At 68.5% G+C, this 13,037-nt stretch overlaps 1 protein-coding gene across 9 annotated transcripts in view; it reads right to left on the bottom strand.

Annotated features, from left to right (window-relative positions):
- The window catches only part of LOC117653168 (kinesin light chain), a 53,426-nt gene that overhangs the window by 13,888 nt on the left and 26,501 nt on the right, over nucleotides 1-13,037 (bottom strand). Inside the window, exon 1 of one of the 9 annotated variants that reach the window (XM_034398629.1) lies at nucleotides 6,366-6,538. The exons of the other annotated variants lie outside the window; for them this stretch is intronic. The gene's annotated coding sequence lies outside the window, so the exon portion shown is untranslated. Of the gene's footprint in view, nucleotides 1-6,365; nucleotides 6,539-13,037 lie in introns of those variants that run through there. 9 annotated transcript variants of the gene reach the window in all.

The following is a 13,037-nucleotide window of genomic DNA, read 5'->3' as shown; positions in this document are numbered from 1 at the left end:
ACTCAAAACGCGTGAGTTCTTCCCAGACTTTTCTATTTTCCCCGTGGAAGTGTTTGGTCTCCGGGGTGAGAGACGCGCGCGCCGTGCATCCAGCGCTCAGCGCATAGTGTTTGGCGAGGCGCCGTGGAGCGCCGCGAAGCACTCGGCGAAATTGCTGTTGGCGGTCAGACTGCTCGTCGGCGCCCCCGGCGCCCCTCCGCGCTCTGTCTGGACCGGGCGGGGCGGGGCGGGGTGGGGCGGGGCGAGACAGGCGCGCTCACTCCACTCCAGAAGCGCGGCGCCGCCTGCACCGCCTGCGGCAGCGCTTTATTAATTTCTCATACGGACCGAGTCAACAAACAGGCCGCCCCGCCCAGCCCCGCAGCGCCCCCGCAGCCACAGGCTTGTCGTGTGTGTGCGTGTGCGTGTGTGTGCGCGCATCTTCCGCCCATCTGCCTTTCCGGTCCAGCGACGCAGGCGACGCAGGCGAAGGGAACGGAAGGCGATACTAGCATTGTACTGCGCGGCTCCAGAGCGAGGACGCCCAGGCCGCGGCCTCAAAGGCCCCGAAGGATTCTGCGGCAATCGCACACGTCCGACCGACTCGACCCCAAGGCTCGCCCCCGGGCTCGCCCCAAGGCGCGCTCCTGGCCTGCTTGGCCTGGAGGCCGTGCTGCGCGCTGCGCGCTGCGCCACCACCACGTTCTCCGGGGGCGGGGCGGAGCTCGGGGCGGAGGCAGGCCGGGCAGGCAAGGCACACACATCCAATTCAGCGGCGGGGCTGGAGGGGCTGGCGGGCCAAAGGAGGCAGGCGGGGCAGCCAGCCGCCCCCGCCGCCCCCGCCGCCCCCGCCGCCCCCGCCCGGGCCGATAACAAGGAATCCCGAATGAGGCTCACACACACACACACACACACGCGCGCGCACACACGGCGGAGCGCGGAGGAGAGCCAGCCCGCCCTCGCCGCACCGACAACGAACCGCCGCGCCGTGCCGCTGCTTCCCTTTTACGTGTACTGCGCGGCCGTCTAAACGGTCTGGCGCCCGTTCGGGCCGAATGAGCCAGCGGGGGCGAGTTAGAGCCCTCGACGCCGCCGACGACGTGCACGACGACCCGAGGTTCCCCGGACCGCACAGCATCCGACTGGCGGCGTGACGTCATCGCCGCGCTCGCGTCCGCGCCGTCCGCGCCGTCCGCGCTTCCACGTCGGCGACATGGGCGTTAATGGGCGCACGGAATTGGGTCACAAACAGAGCGAGCGTCGTCGCCTGCCCCGGGTGCCTCCCGGTGCCTGCACTGTGTCAGCGCGGCGGCCGTCGTGGAAGGGCAACCCGGCCGGCCGCGGAGCCGTGGCGTTTTACACGCTGGTGCACCATGGTGGTCGCGGAGGCCGACAGGCAGGCAGACAGGCCGACGCCAGGCTGGCGGGGACACCGAAACCGAGGGCCCGAAATAAAAGACAGCGGGAAAAGAAGAGCCGGGCCCGGCGCTGGGTGGGCTGCCAGTGGGCTGCCAGTGGGCTGGCATGCCGGCGGGCCGAGCAGCGCGGTGCAGCGGCGCGGAAGGTCGCGGTCCGCTAAACCGCAGCGCGGCACCTTCCTGGAAACGGAAGCCCCCCCCCCCCTCCACCGCACCGCACCAGCGCCGATGCAAAGGCCCCCCAAATCGTGAGAGGCGAGCACCAGGCGCAAACTAGAGGAAGAAAAAGGGACATGGAGGCGCCGCGCGTTAGCTAACAGCCCCGCCTTGCAAATTGCCCCCCAGGGGGCGCAGGGGGTCGGGACGCCGCCAGGCTGCGCTAGCTGCGCTAGCTGCGCCACTGGCAGTGGTGCCGCAGAGTATTGCCTATCCGAGCGTGGCCATGAGTAGAGCGGCGGAGTAGCGCCGGGCTGCTGCTGGCTCGGAACATCATTTCGCCGAGGCGTGCATCCCATTTTCACGGCGGAATGCGCGGGGCGGGGCGGGGCGTGGGCCTGCTACTCGCTTCGCAGCGCCGGCTTACACCGGGAAAAAATCACAAAACAACAACAACAACACGGCTGGAGCCAGGCCGCCAGCGGAGGCAGGACTGGTACAGCGCTACGCTCCACGCAAAGCATTCCATTCCACTCCACTCCGCCGTGGGCCATGGCCCTGCTGGCGCGCTTTGGCACTCCACCACGCCAACGTGACTCCGGCACAATTATAAATTTCAACTTTCTTAAATGGCCGGGGGGGGGGGCTGCCAGCGTGCCAGCGGCTGCCGCCAGCTTCGGCTCCAGGGTCGCGGCGAACCCCGTCGTCCCGCACGTCCGTCCCGTCCGCTCGCAGGGACGCCTTTGGCGCCAGGGGAAAGTCAGGCCGAAACAAAGTTCCCGAGTCATTCACCGAGGACAGCGCCGCCTGCCCCGCCAGCCCTGAATCACGCGGCCGCCGGCAACCCCGCCACAAAGTAACACTATGTTTGAGTTGCCGCCCCGCCCCGCCCCGCCCCAGCGTGGTGCACCCGGCCGTCCTGAATAAGGAAGGGGCCTTCAATTTACAGCCAATACCCGCCCGCTGGCTTCCATAACTCCGGGCGAGGGGGGAGGGGAGGGGGATCAGGCGACATGCGGCGCTCATAAGCGAGGAGCGAGGGCGCTAAAAGCCACCCCGTCCGGGGCGCTGCGCGCAGCGCGGTGCAGTGCGCCAAGTCCCCACTACCGCCACTACACGGTGTTGTTGTTGTTGTTGTTGGCGCTCTCGTTGGCGCCCCATCCATCACAGCCGTCATCGACAGCGCCGCAACATGTCGCCGCACACGTCCGCGGGGCCTCATCGGCCTCGTCGCGCCGACTGCCGAAATAATCAAGCGGGGGGGGCCTAAGCCCCCTGTCCGCAGCAGCGCGCCTGGCCTGCCCTGGCCGCACCGCCAATCACACGCCTCGGCGGGCCCTCCACTGTGGGGCCCGGTCCGCCCAGTCCGAAGGGGGCGGAAAGAAAATGCCGTAAAATACGACGCCGGCCGAACGCGCGGCCGCGGCGGCAAAGCTCCAAGCATCAGCGATAACCCTTCCAGGACTCTTCCAGGCCTCCGCCCTCGCCGAGGCGTCCAGAAGCACGGCCTGCGTGTCGGGGCTTTGCGCTCCGGGCTTTGCCGCCGTGCGGCGGCGCAAACAGGCTTTTTGCGACACGCCGCGCACCGCACCGCCCCATTATCCTGGCCAAGGACGCCCAGAGCCTCCTCAATTCCGTTCCGAGGAGGGCGTGGCCACGCCGCCACGCCGCCAGGTCAGGAGGACGGCCCCCGCAAGGAGGAGGAGGGGGAGTAAGAGAAGGAAGTACTTGCACAAGTTCCACCGCACGACACGCGGTGCAGGCTGCCGGGCGGGCGGCCCTGTCGGCCCTGTCGCGGGGCCGGGCCTGGCCGACTCGTGACGCCAAACTGGCGCCAAACTAGGGCCGGGCCAAGGGCCGGGCCACCAAGGGCCAAGCCCTGCCCGCCCGCATACTGCCGCCCTGCCGCCGCCCTGCTGGCGTTCGGCGGGTCAATCCGTTCCGGTAAGCAGGGGGCGTTGTGGCCCCGGCCCGCCCCGCCCCGGAGAGGCCGGTGCGGTAATCACGTTGCGTGCTGCCTGACCACCGGGCGCCACGCGCATTACGCCGCTGACCGCGAGGGAAGAGCGGAGGCCCCGCTTACGCTCCCTGCTGCCTTGCCTGCTCGGAGAGCGCGCTGGTGCCGAAACAGCAGCGGGCCGGCGGGACGAATGCCTCGCGATTTGCAGGAGCGACAGCAAGACAAATCGCAGCCCCGACTCCCCGCGGCCCAACGCATACGGGATAGCGTCGCGTGGGGACGCCGTCGGTCGGTCGGTCGGCCGCGGCCGGGGCCGCACCGCCCCTTGGGTCTCGGAAACCAACAAATCGCAACCCAAGTCGGCGCGCTTCGGCTGACATCGCCGCGCCCGTTTGTCGTGGTTCCCCTCCGTCATTTCGGGCCGCCGTGAGTACATCGACGGACACAGCGGCAAGTCCACCAAGCCAGAAGCAGGCCAACCACGAAAAACTCGGCGAAAATTACCCCTTTTTTTCCGAGGTCGGCCTGGCGGAAACCAGGACACTGTTTTCGTGGCGTGTGTCGTCGGCAACACGCCGTCCTTGCGTCGAGAACAACAAACACACGACGAGGTGGGGGCGGCGAGGGGTGTCGCCTCGCAGTGTACGCACCGCCCCGACCACCCTCCAGCCACAACAGCCAGCACGCCCCGCCGCGCCCCGCGACCATAACCCCCACAACAGCGTAGGCCGCCCCCACCCCCCACCCCTTTCACCCTGATGGACTCAGCCATTGTTCCTCGGCAGGGAAACAAACGCCAGCCAGCCAGCAGCCAGCCCGGGCCCAGAACGAACGAGACAAAGGGCGTCGATACGAAAAGGGAGGCCGCCCCGCGCACGGCGGCACGGCGGCACGGCGGGGCAAGGCGGCACGTCCAAATGCGAGGCGGAAAGGGCGCCGCGACGCCGCGCCACTGCAGACTCATTCCGCGGAGAGACGTTTTCGGAATCGGTTTGCTCCAACGGCACGGGCCAAAACGACGGGCAAAAAGCCATCAAGCCGACTGCCTCAGTCCTACGCAGACCACGGCCTGCCTGTCGATGCCTTGCTTGGTGGAGACGCAGTGGAGTCGGAAGGCTGGTCGCTGGTTGGCCCAGTCGTCCGTGGCGGAAGCAGGCAAGCCGAGGCAAGCCGTTAGAGTCGGGGGGACGCGGCGCGGCTGCACTTGGCACCGCTAGGCCGCCCCGCCTTGGCCCTGCTTGGGCGATTCCGAGGGGCCGTTTGGCCACTCCGTCTCTCTCGCACCCCCACAGCGGAGGGGCCGCGGCCGCGCCGTGAGTGCGACAAGGACGGACGGAGCGGCGAAACGGACCTTCGGAAGGAGACGGCTGCCGCCACTTTGTTCCCAACTTTGCGCCCGGGCGAGAGAGTGCCGCCGCGGTCCAACTGGCACGACACAGTCACCGTGTGCGTGTCGCAGTGGCCCTGGCAGGCAGTCGCCCTGGACGCCCCGCCTCGCTGTCGTCGCTCTGTCTCTCTCGCACCTGAACGTAGCCCTCCGCGAGTGCGAGAGAGACAGCGACGAAACGGTCTTTCGGCATGAGGCGACCGGCCCGGGGTGTGGGTCTCGGTGTGGGTCTCGGTGTGGGTCTCGGTGTGGGTGGCGGCGGCGCCTCCCTGGAGGCCTCGTGCCGGACCAACAGGGCAGCAGGGCCAGCCTCGACTCGTCGCCAGAGTGCTGCGTCACCAGTCACCGAGACCTTGGATTCCCGGCCGGCCCCCGGCCCCCAGGCACGGCCTTCCAGATACGTTATCCAGAGCGGCCGTGACGGGGGCCATACACGGTGCGCAGCCACTCGCGTCGTGTCCAGCACGGCTCCAGCACGGCTCCAGCGCGGCCGGGCGTGCCAACGCGCCGCCTCGCCTCAGGCTGCCTCAGGTTGCTCGGGCTGCGGGGCGCCAGGCGACGCAGGCCATGCCGACGACGGGGCACATCTGCCCCCTTTCTCCGCCGTGATTGGGTTACACTGACTCAGCCCGAAGCCCGACTCGGCGGGAACGACAAAGAAAGGTCAGCCTGCTTCGTAGACTGACTGCGGGAGGGTCGTTTTCTCGTCGCTCTGCCTCTCTCGCCCCGAGATGGAACGCCTCACGGGCGAGAGAGAAGGACAGAGCGGCGAAAACGACTCTCGGAATCGGTCTACGACTGGCTCGGCGTTCGCGCGTTCGCGCCGCAGTCTGTGTCGGCACACTGTGGCACTGTGGAGCGCTAGCGGCTAGCGTCCTCTCTGGCTAGCGCTGGGTGCGGACCGCGCGGACCAGCCGGCCGGCCGGGCAGGCAGGCGGGCGGGACGCGACGCCCCCACCGCCACGCCGCGCTGCCGCGCCGCGCTGCTGCTCGGTGCTGCTGCCGTCGCTGCCGTCGCTCCGCTTGACTTTCACGGTCATCGCACTGTGTAACACCGCGACCGAGGAAAAAGAGGCGGGGGGAGAGGGGGCGGTAACGAGATATTTCAACCGAGGCCGAGACAACGGCCAGGCCGAGCCACAAAATAATAAAAACGCGAGGAGGGAAAAAGAGAGTGGAGGGGAAATCTTCTTTACGGTGCCGTAATGTCAGGCAGAAAGCCGCGAGCTGAGGCTGAGAGAGCGCCGCGGCAAGCACAAGCACTTCACCTGCCGCCTGCCCTGCCGCCTTGCTGCCGCGATCACGGCTTTCACCGCGGCAGCCAGGCCGAGCCCGACTCAGCCGTCGCCTGTCGTCCTCGTCGACACCAAGAAGCGCTCACGACGGGCCTCGCCTCCTCCAAGCGACGTCAGGACGACGTCAGGACGTCAGACAAGACGACGGTCATCGCCTCACGCGCACTCACCGCGGGGGCGTAGCCGGGTTGGGTCAGTCCTTCACACGGACACAGGCGCACACACTGACACTAGCACAACACTGCGTCGTAATCCATTGGTGGGGCGGGGCGGGGCGGCTCGACCGGTAGGCCCGCCAGCTGGTGGACGTGACTTCGTGACGCCGTGACGTCGGCCGCCGGGCTGTACGAGTGTAGGGCACCGCGGACTCGCGGCGTCGCGTGCAGTCGCGTGCGGCTGTGCGGCACAGCCAATCGGAAGCGCGGCTCGGGCCTGGCTGCCTGCTGCCTGCCGTGCGGCTGCGGACTGACTGGGGCCTACAGAGCCGCGGGCCTCGCGGCTGCCTGCCAGCCCCGCCAGCCCCGCCAGCCGCCGCACGCTCACTGGACTGCGGGATGCCCCCGCCGCCCCGCGGCCGCCGCGGCTTGGGCTGGAAGGTGACTCATGGCATGGCTGACTCACAGCTGGGCCGCCGCAGCGACTCCAGCACCGCTTCAGCACCGCTCCAGCACACCGGGAGAGAGTGGCGAGAGCGCGCAGTCGGCATGGCCGGCGAGAGAAGGGCGGCCAAACCTCGCGGCTTTAATCCGCGAGCGGCCTCCACTTTTCACACCTGAGCGCGCCTCGCGCCTCGCCTCGCCGAATGGACTCGCCTTCGAGCCGAGACTTTGGCTGCCGCACTGCCGCACTGCGTCCCGTCCGAACCAGCCTCATCTATCCGCCCGACTTATCCCCCGCAGACTGATTCCGAAAGCCGTTTTCATCGATTTGTCTCTCTCGCACTCTCCTATCGGAGCGAGAGAGACAGCGCGCCGAAAACGCCTCACGGAATCAGCCTTACGGCCGCGCCGAGGAAACCAAGGAAGCCTGGAGGAAGGAATCCAGGCGCCGCAATTAACGCGCCCGCCACAGGCGAGCCATTCCGAGCGGCGCTCCATCGCTCCGTCTCTCTCGCACCCGCAGGGCCGCGCCCCGAGAGCGCGACAGAGACAGAGCAAGCGGCTGCTGCTTATTTCTCCGCGGACCGAGCCGCGGCGCCACGCCACGGCGCTGCTGCCCGACGAGCACCAAGACAACAAAACGGCTGGAGGAGGCGGCGCCGAGGCGGCGCTCGGCAGGCGCACGCGGCGCTTCGTAAAACGCGGAGAGAGGGAGGGAGGCTTGTTCTCACGTTCGCTAGATTTCCCCGGACGCCGTCGTGGCGCAGCGCGGCGCGGCGTGGCTTGGTCACTTGCACGCGCCGCCGCGGCGCACCTGACCGGCGCCTGGGCCGCTCGAAGCAGGCCAGCAGCCAGGCCGCACGAACCGACCGAACGAACGACTGAAAGGGGGTGGAGGTCGCGGAGTGCACAGAGTGGCCGTGTTACTGCCCGCGCTTACAGCGTGGTAATGCAACACCGCGCGCTACGCGGTGCTGCGCGGCGCTACACCGCTACGTGCCCGGCTTCGCATTACGCTCCCCGCCGGAACGGGGCCTCTCAGTACACATTACGCCCGGCGGGCCCAGCGAGCGGCAACACCGAGCAGGTGCCGCGCCGGACCGCCGGACCGTGTCCACGCCACAAGCTGGCTGTGCCCCTTCGCCCCGGCAGGGCCCCGCCCGGCCCGGCCCGGCCTCAAGATGACCTTCGGCAAGCACTCCCCCGCCCGCCGTCGTCGTCCGCCTTCGGGCACTCGTCGTGCGGGCGGAGAGGACCGTGATGGCAGTACAGTACGGACAAAGTACGCCGCGTCACACTCACACACACACACACACACACACACACACACACGTGGAGTGAGAGAATCGCACGCTGGCCAGCATGGTGTGTACTATGCGCCTGCCTGGCCCTGCGCGCGGTAAAACGCCATTTTCCATCCCCGCCAAAGTGATGTTGGACTCGATGTTCGCGGGGCGTACGACAACTGGCGGTGTGACGGCGCCACGCGGACGGTGGTGTGACGGCCGGGTGACGGGGTAACACGAACGTGGCACCTGGCGCAGGCGAGCCGCACCGGCCCCACGGGGCCAATGACAAGTGGCCGCCCGCTTTGTCACGTCACAGCCAACCCCCTCCAGGCCCGCCAGGCCGCCAGGCCGCCAGGTCGTGGATTCGAGCGGGGGCGGGGGCGGGGCACCCACCCCCCGGCGCGCGCCATCAAGAAGAAGAAGTAGAAGAAGAAGCGGGAAAAGGGAATAAATGAGGCGGAGGAAGGTCGCGGCGTCACGCCACAGCACTACGACAAGAGTGGCCGACCGAGCTGCTCCTCTCCGGACTCTAAATTTGATCCAGACGGGACGGGGCCAGGCCAGACGCAACACTGTGCGACACACACACACATGCAGCAGACAGAGGCTGCCATGACTGACACCGACAGCGCCGCGCCTCGTCACGTTATTAGCGCGGCCGTGACACGCGGCGTGACGGCGGCTTGTGACGCGGTGTGACAGTGCGGTGCGCCTGATGGCGGCCGGCACGCCAGTGGCACGCCAGTGGCACGCCAGTGGCACGCCAGCCGACCGACGGGCCGGATAAATAATGTAAAACTCCGAGCCGGAGCCGAAGCAGACCGCGACGCCGCCAAATCATCGTCGTGCCAGTGTCGTGACCCGGGCCATTCCGGCGGCATCCTGGACGGCCAAGCAGCCAGCCAGCCGAACAGCCAGCCAGCCAGCCAGCCAAACAACCAGCCCCGGCCCGGACACAATTTCCGGGCCGCGCCGATTCCGCCCTTTCCGGGCCGCTCGGCGCGCCGAGGCGAAAGCCGCGCGAGTAGGCACTAACCATTCGGCGGGCCGACGCGCTCTCCCATTGAAAAATTTGAAATTCAAATGTCGGCCGAAGCAGAGGGCGGCACTGTCGCCAGGTGAGGGGTCCTGGCGTTGCCTGGCGTGCCGCCCTCGGCCCCTGACGCGAGGTAAGGGAGGCAGCGGCGGGTCGAGGGGCACGACGATCTGGAGGCAGGTCCAGAGGCAGGCCCGAGCCCTGCGAAGCCCTGCGAGACCAACTTGGCCTTGAGACTGCATAAACAGGTCGATCGCCAAAGTTAAATGAGTCGCACTAATGCTGCATCATCTCGGGGCCGGCCCAGGCAAGGCCCAGGCGAGGCCCAGGCCCAGCTGGGCCCCGTTCTGGGGAGAGCGCCGCCCCCTTCAAGACGACCGCCCGCGCATCTCTGGCGGGTACTAACTTGGGGGGTAAGCCACTCCAGCCCCGGCCTCCAGGACGACGACGCGTCTGCAGGACGACAAGAAGAGCGCCATTCTCGTTCAAATCCCCGGTCCCGGAATAAGGGCCCTCGGACCGGAGGACCGGACCCTTTCCCATCCGAGCCATTGGCGCAGGCCTCGTCCGTCCGGCGCCGTGCCGCTCCAGGGCCCAGGGCTGGAGCGGGCTGGAGTCCGGGCTTGGTGGGTCCGGGCCGCGGCGGCTCGCAAATCGGGCGGTAAGCCCGGCCAAGCCCGGCCGCGTATATTACCGGCCGCCGCGATGGTGCCCGCCACGGCCCACCACGTGCACGGGGAGAAGGATGGCGGCGCCCCGCCTGCGAGTGCGAGAGAGAGGGGGGGATAGAAAAAGGGGTCGGGGGAGACTCGCTCCAATATCCAGTCGTGCGTCATGCCACGGGACGTCGAGGACGTGGAGGACGTCATAATCCCCTCGAACGCCGCCAAAGCCCGGCGCTGTCGTCGCGACGAGCAATTAGAGCGGCGCGCGATATTGGCACCGCGAGCACTGCCACGGCACTGCACGGCACTGCCACGCGCGTCCGCGGGATCGCGACGCCCCGCGACGCCGCGCCGCGAGTGATTAAAACAAAAGTGGAGGACGAGGAACGAGACGTGGCGGTGCTAATGCTAATGGCGCTGGGCGCGGCGGGGCACGGCAACTTACTGCAGCGGTGGCTCTCGGGGCCAATTAAAAGTTGAATATTGAACAGACCAGCCCGAGAGCTCTCCTCTCCAGCCCAGAGCCACCCAGAGCGCGCGCCCAAACTTTTTCGCCGCGCCGGGCGCGCGAGAGAGGCGCCGTGCTCGCCGAGCTCCGCGTGCTGGCCGCCACCGAGGAGGCCGTCACGCAGCCCCGCCCCTCCTTTCACTTTGCCGCGGCCGGCGCGGCCACGGCCGGAACACAGCGGCCGGGCTAAGGGCCAGCCGCTCCGTCTGTGTGTGTGAGTGTGTGAGAGAGAGTGTCACAGCCAGCCCTGTAGGACTGTTCCGCTCCGGAGCGCCAGCGCCACAGAATGTTCATTACGTGCAAGCCCGGATAAAGGGCTCCGAGGGCCACATCGGGGCTCGGGGCCTAGGGCCGGGCCCAGGCCCACTTGAGGCCGCCTGCCGAGGGCAGCGGGCGAGAGGGCAGGGCGGCGAGAGGTTCATAAATCCCCCTCCCCCAACTACCGCCCCGGCCACCAGAGGGAGGCGCCCGCCCGCAAATGCTCCGTGCTCCCAGACTCGGGCAGGCCCAGCCAGCGTCGCCGTCCCTGCCCGCACCATTGCCACGAGCGCCAGTGTGTGTGTGCGTGTGTCTGTGTGCGGAAACAGACAGACAGACGTACAGACACACAGACACACACACACAGACGCGCAAGACCGTTGTCGCGCGGCGCAGCACCGGAAACAAGTCGCTTCTGTTGGCCAATCCGCTATTCTCGGCGCGTACCCCGCTTCGCAGTGCGGCGCTCACGCGCGTGCGGCACGCCCTGGGTACGCCCTGCAGGCACCCTGCAGGCTCGCCCTTACAGGCACGCCCTGGGCACGCCTTGCGGGAACGCCCCGGCGTGCGGCAGCCGTCTGGCAGGTGCCGGTCGGCAGCATGCAAGGGGGGCGGGGCGGGGCGGGGCCCACGTGTGCAGCCACACAGCGGGTACACTGCCATTCGCTATATACGCGGTGCCCGCACGGCGCCGACTGCGCGGGGACGCGTCGTCGTGGTGCCGCAGGGCGTCGCGGGGCGTCGCGGGGCGTCGCGGGGCGAGGCGTGGCCCCGCAGGGGGTCGTAGCGGCACGTTGCAGTGCGCACGGCCACGCGCAGCCACGCACGCACGGGCCACACGATCCGACGAGCAAGGCCGGGCGCGCACGTGTGTGTGTGTGTGTGTGTGTGTGTGTGTGTGTGTGTGTGTGTGTGTGTGTGTGTGTGTGAGCGTCTGAGTGTGTATGTGTGTACATGACTAGATAAAGCAGCACGCGCACCGGAACAAGAGACACGGCTGGCAATAGGGTCGCCGTCGGCACCACTGGTAGTGGAGTGGGAGGGGGGCCGGCGTGCATACGCTGCTAGCTGCAGCGACTGCAGCAGCAGCACGTCAAGCCCGGCCTTTCGGTCGCGCGACCGCGACCCCGCGGCCCCGCTCTGGCCGTCCCTGTCAGAGGCGGGGACGACTTCGCCGATGCCCGGGAGTATCGACCTGGCCGTAATAAAGTTGCCCCGAATCCTTTCCGGTGCGCCAGCCCCGCCGGCCCCGCCAGCCCCGCCAAGCCCGGCCGATGCGATACCGAGAGGGTCTTACGAGCGCGCAACAGCAGCAGCAACAGCAGCAGCAACAGCAGCGCTCCTCCAAAGTTTGCGGCGCCGCGCCCGGCCGCACCAAGAAGACCCTCCGCCAGTACGCCAGTGCGCACGCCAGCCCGACCCGCCAGTCGGACGAGGACGTGTTTAATTTACGTCCCCGACGTGCCTCCGGCTCGGCCGAGCCCGGCCCCGCCACGGCTTGCGCCACAATGTGTCTGGGCTTGGTCCTCGAGTAGGAGTAGGAGGCAGACAACAGTGGCAGTGCAGTGGGGCTCGGAGCGCGAATTAACCCCCGCGCCGGGGCAGGGCGAGGCAGGAGCGAGCGAAGCCGCGTCTAGCCAGCGAGCTTCACCGCCAGCTTCACCGTCCCCGCGCGCCGCGAACGCCGCACCCGCGCCGCGCCCTCACCAGGAGCAACTCGAGTTGGCAGTCGTAACTCCACGGGGTTGAGGGCTGCTTGGTATTCAAAGGGAGGGCACGGACGGGGCGCGGAGGCGCGGTCGGGCCGGGAAGGGTGACTGGCGCCTCCCAGACTACAGCCCGACCACCGCCCGCCTCACCTGCCTCGCCCCGCCCCGCAACGTCAGCGAACGGTTAGTCAATATCCAGACAGGCTGACAGAGCATGACCCATATCGATTAGGCGTCGTCGGCGACTCCGCAGGCGCCGGCCAGGCGGGCCCGTCCCGGCCTGTCCCCCAGGGAGTCCGGCGAGAAGGCCCCTCCCCGCTGCGGCCGTCCCACAGTGGGCCAGAAGACCGGTGGAGGCGGCCAAAACTCTAGACGCGTTTTGAGCTCCAGAGTCGCTAAATGGGGCTCGAACCGAGCGTGTGACCCCACCAATGGATTGCTCTCCGGACGAGGAGAGCGCGCGAGTCACACGCGCGGTTCGAGTCCCATTCAGCTACTCTGGAGCTCAAAACGCTTCTAGAGTTTTGGCCGCCTCCACCGGTCTTCTGGCCCACTGTGCGTCCCCGACCCCGCACCCGACGCCACCGCCAGCCCCTCCCATGCAAACGAGCTACAAGCCGCACTCTGCGGTCAGCCCGCCGAAGCCGACCCTCAGCGCTGTGCCCCACCACCAGGATGACGACCAGCCGCAAGCGGATGCCGCCTCACAGTGTAGCGGCCGGTCGCCGCTGTCAAAGCGCGCCCCGGCCCATGGGGGGGCATGGGGGCCCACGGGGCC

The sequence above is a fragment of the Thrips palmi genome, unplaced genomic scaffold (genome assembly GCF_012932325.1).
Source record: "Thrips palmi isolate BJ-2018 unplaced genomic scaffold, TpBJ-2018v1 HiC_scaffold_8, whole genome shotgun sequence".
In the NCBI taxonomy this organism is placed as follows: Eukaryota; Metazoa; Arthropoda; class Insecta; order Thysanoptera; family Thripidae; genus Thrips; species Thrips palmi.
Note: the sequence above shows the minus strand (reverse complement) of the source record. Positions and strands in the feature narration are given on the sequence as shown.